Source organism: Montipora capricornis, chromosome 1 (genome assembly GCF_036669925.1).
Source record: "Montipora capricornis isolate CH-2021 chromosome 1, ASM3666992v2, whole genome shotgun sequence".
Lineage (NCBI taxonomy): Eukaryota > Metazoa > Cnidaria > Anthozoa > Scleractinia > Acroporidae > Montipora > Montipora capricornis.
Window position 1 is genome coordinate 31,760,855 of NC_090883.1, and position 4,961 is coordinate 31,765,815.

At 40.7% G+C, this 4,961-nt stretch overlaps 1 protein-coding gene across 3 annotated transcripts in view; it reads right to left on the reverse strand.

Annotated features, from left to right (window-relative positions):
• Window positions 1-526: 526 nt before the first annotated feature.
• LOC138038770 (uncharacterized) overlaps window positions 527-4,961 on the reverse strand; it is a 39,760-nt gene continuing 35,325 nt past the window's right edge. For all 3 annotated transcript variants that reach the window (XR_011130302.1, XM_068884817.1, XM_068884823.1), the window contains one exon: window positions 527-4,267. The gene's annotated coding sequence lies outside the window, so the exon portion shown is untranslated. The remainder of the gene's footprint in view (window positions 4,268-4,961) is intronic.

Sequence of the window (4,961 nt, forward strand, 5' to 3'; positions counted from 1 at the left end):
GGATTTGTTTTGCTCTGCCCAACTATGGGTACACTTGCGTAGGTTTGCGCTCACCGTATGGAGGCTCAGTGAACCGTTGACCAGCCGTGTCAAAATTGGTTGTTAGCGAGCCTCGAAGGAGTTTGAAAATTTGAATATTTTTCGCAGTTTCTCAGCAATGGATACTCGCTGGACCTTGAAATTTGGTCAAGGGGAAGTAAATTTTTCCGTGTAGCCACCGCCGGAGTTTGAGCGTGACTGATGCCGGAGAAGTGTGAATTTTTTCGGCGAGATCTGAGGTAAGTTAGAAATGAGTTGCCAGCCTTTCCTTTATTTAGGGAAGAGTGACGACTCGGGAATTTGAGAAGTCGCTTAAATCGCATTCAATCAGGCAAAAAACCACACAAAAAGCAAGAAATTCACCATGACAATAAAGTACGGCTTTTTTATTGAGAACTTTTGCGGGTAAATATCTTTTTCAGTCTGTTATCAAGATTCCCATACAAATCCTTATAGTTGTTTACCATCCGACTCTGGGCCGCCTGTGGATCGGTTGGATCATTAAGTGCTGTTGTTGCCCATCAAGGGTACATCCAGGGTAGCCGCCAGACAACATTTCTTACCTTAGCCGCAATACCAGCGTCACTTTTCTTTTAAGTTATGATGCAGTCTCTCGACTAGAGGTAAAGCAGTTGTATTAATTCGCAGGAATTAGAATAAAAGTTATGTAACCCTTTATGGTGGTATTCCATGGAAAATTCCACCGGCCACTTGATTTTCTTGCGAGTAGACACCTTCGCTCAAAGGCTCTTGGGTATACCGAGAAAAGGCAAGTGACTCTTGCGATAATCCATTGTACACCACTCGAACGTGGTTGCAAAATTAGAACGTATTTGTCATTAAGGGCAGTAAAGCGTATGTAACAGTAAAGTTTCCCGGATAGCGTAGAGTTGACAAACGTTTTGGTTTGCTCTATCGACTTGAAAAAGGCTTTTGATGCGGTGAATCGTTCTATTCTTAAGTAGTTAACTGCGTATTCACCCACCTAGTATTTTTATCACGTTTCTTTTGTGCTTGGACTTGCAAGGTTAGAGCTTTGCTTTCCATGCACGATAGACTTAATTTTAGACACATTTAAATGGAATTTGTCGGTTTAAGATATAACAAATACTCTCCTTTATCCAGGACACCTGTCGTAAACTTTATAACTTAGGGCCCTTTTTTTTTTTTTAACATATCACCCAAATGCATTCCATTTAAATCTCGGGAGCAACTACAGAATACGGGGCCACTCTGGAAGCAGTATTACTAAAGTGGTTCCGCAGCTCCACAGTCGTGTTAGCGTTTACAAGAACGCGGATGGTATATGTTTCAGTGGCTTCGCGGCTCCACAGTGACTTCATTGTGATGCCGCGGGGCCACTGCAGTCAACCCTCTTCAAAAGCGGCCCTGTATCCTATGGTTTAGCTTTTCGTGTCCCTTTTTTTTCCAACCACGCATCTCATAAGCTTTGTTGTCTCTCCCTAATGTTGTTCTACAGTTTTCAGTGGTCACTGCGATCTTCCGTCATTTCGTTTGACACGAAATTGCGTGACAAATCCCCTTCAGCATCAAGGAGTAAACTGAGCTGCAAGAGCAACAACAACAAAAAGAGTCACGCACTGCGTACGTGTGGTAATGCAGTAAGACAGCGCTTTATCCCATATTGTCAACTGAGGTGCGTTTTGACTTCCAGGAGATTCAAGGTGTCTTTGCGTAACACGTAGCCCTAATAGTGCACGATATTGTTTTGGAATCGCAAATCATTATAGTGCCATGGTAGATGTCTTAGGTAAATAGCCCCCTAAGAAGACGTGTGGTTACTAATAAAATACTAAACCCAGAAAGATTGAAGAAAATAAAAGGGGATCGAAAAACATTGGCTTCGAGGCTGACACGTTGATCATTTTCAAGTTCCCTAACAACTTCTTTTTCACCACAAGGTTGATGCAAAAGCAACAACTGTACAACAACATTTATTTCAATTAATAATAAGTTACAAAGAGTCCCGATCCTCATATTAACAAGGACACTTAATCGAGGCGGGTCAGATACACAGAGAATTTAGCTTAACTACCTGGTTGACAAAAACTACGGGAAGAAAACGGGAAATGGAGAGAAAAACAACCAAAGAAGCAGCTACGTATACACAGCTTATTACAAAACCTAGAGTGAAATGCGTAATTTAAGTAGAATTTCAGTTTATAGCTTAAATTTGAAATAAATTTGAGAGTGTGTCAACATCATCATTCTTCGCAACAAAACATCGAGAAGTCGATGGATGGCAACTATGGAGTTTAATTTCGATAGTGACCCATTTCCCTTGTTGCGTCCTGATGTGGTTTTAAATCGCACAAGTGATCAAAACCAGATAAGGGGAGAGTGGATCTTATTTTTTAACTGCACGTTCTAGTGTGAAGTAGTCAGCTTAGGGGGTACTTACATGAGACCGGTTCTTCCTTTGCGTTTACATGAAACCTGACAATGAACTCAGACCGGTCTAACTTCGTCTCGGTTGCTGGACCGAGACGAGAAATCCTCGTACCGGTCTGATGTAAATGACAACAAATCTCAGACCGGATCCAGAAATTTCAAGCCTTTATGCTTTTGAGTCAGCAATTTATTTAACAGACAAAAGCTATCACTTCGCCCCGAAACCAGGCACCAAGCATTTCGTCCCGGTTTCATGTAAACGGCCGCAAAAATTTCAAACCGGTATGAGTTCGTGACTGTCTCATGTAAAAACCCCCTTAGTGTGTTCCTATAAACAGTTTTGACCCAATGAATGAAGTCATGAACAAATTTGAAACATTCCAAGGTACCCGAGTGCCAGATGCCTTGTCTCAGACGAAGAGAACCCAGTATTTAAAAAACCAGGGCCCTGTTGTTCGAAAGCCGATTAACTTAATCCAGGATTAAGCCCTGGCCAAACGAAACGCAAGTCATCGCAAGTCGACGCAAGTTTTGTTACTTGCGCTGACTTGCATACCGTTTGGCCACACACTTGCATTCACTTGCGAAGACTTGCGACGCCTTGCGTTTGATTTGAACATGTTCAAATTTTGGACGCAAGTCTGCCCAACTTGCGTCTCGTTTAGCCACTCAACGGAAGTGGATGCAAGTTTTCGCAAGTCATTCGAACTTTTTTGGAAACCTTTTAGCCAATCTGATGCCGCTGTTTGAGCAGGAATCTCAAACTATTTCGCGCCTTTCGCGCTTTCATTTTGACAAGATGGCTTCTGTCACGGAGCAAAATTCGGAAAACTTAAGCCCCGAAGAGCTAAAAGAAAACAAGGATAGGGAGTTAAAAAAACATAAGAAAAACGAAAACCATAACAGGAGACCCAGTAGCGGTGCAAGTATTAGCAGCAGCTACAGTGAAAGTAGCAGCTCTTCCGAGTCTGAGCCTAGGAAAAAGAAAAAAAAAACAAAAATTCTGCTACTTTTGCAAAGGACTTGCGCTCAACTTGCGTCTCGTTTGGTCACCCTATCGCAAGTGAACGCAAGTCTTCGCAAGTGAGAACTTGCGTCGACTTGCGATGACTTGCGTTTCGTTTGGCCAGGGCTTTAGCGGAAACTCTTGCTTCATGTTTTCAACTTTTTGGTGAAAGTTTCTTTTGCTTATTTCTGTTTTTCAAGATTGCCTTCTTCTGATGTAAAGTTTTGGCGAATATCAGCGTTGAACAGCATTTAGGAGTAGAGAAATAAACTCCTCGGTTAATTTTTAATCTGGGATTAGCGTTAATCGGCTTTTGAACAACCGGGCCCAGTAGTTTTCGGAGGTAATAAATAAAAGAGATAAAAGTTTTCCAAACATGTTAAACAACGGGGTATATCGAACGTTATAACTGGCGAATTTCGATCCAAATTGTCATTCTTTGTTTGACTTAATCGTCTGCCTGACATGGATACGAAAATGACTGTCGAAAGTTAAAAAAAAAAAAGAGCCGAAAAGTGAAACACACTTGAAAGTCCGTGTCTGCAACTATACCAAAGAAACGGCAAAGAATATACACAGTTTTAAGGTCTTCCGTTTAAAATCACTATTTACTACACGACGTGAAGTTACTTTCCTGTCTTTATTGGTTAAGATTCCCCTCTATGACATAAAAATAACAAAGACGACTTGTAGCTAAAACAAAAACCAGTAACAACAACATTTTCCCGTCTGGCTGATATTGGTCGGAAAGGACTCGGTGAGTTTCAGTAATGGACGTACAGCATTTAAAAGTTTCCATGGGCTCTCATTCTGTGAAAAGCGGGATAAAACAAATATTAATTATTATTGGTAGTAGGACAGAGTGAAGTCTAATTCAGTCGGTAATCATACGAGTGATAACAAAATCGGACGACTGCGCAGCTGGAGTCCGATTTGTTTATCACGAGTATGATTACAGACCGGATTGGACGACATGAAGTCCTCTTACCAATTAATCATAAAATTACAATCTCCGAGAAAAGAAGAAGAGCCAAGTTGTGACAGAAAGGTGAAATTTGCATTATAAGACTGAAAGGAGGCATAAATTTTTTGATTTCGCTCTGAAAGGAAGAAAGAAAGAAAGAAAGAAAGCCCCAATTTAGGAGTCTGTACAATGTTTCTATAGTGATATAAACCAAGGTTGTGGTTGGTTGATTTAAACTACAACTTCGAATGTGATTGGCTTATTAAACTGTCCGATAACAACTTGGCAAATGAATTGATAGAAAAATTAGGAGGTTTTTAAACCAATCGAGGAAATTGCGATTTTTATGAATAATGGGAATACATCTATCTTATTAGCTGTTTTGCAGTACCGCTGAGTCTTTTTACGAGTTGTGCTGTATCTTGACAAGCCCGCAAGGGCGAGTTAAAATACAAACAACGAGTAGAAATACTCAGCAATACTACACACCAAAAACATCTAACAAGCTATTTATTATCCAACTTATTCGCACTATTTTTT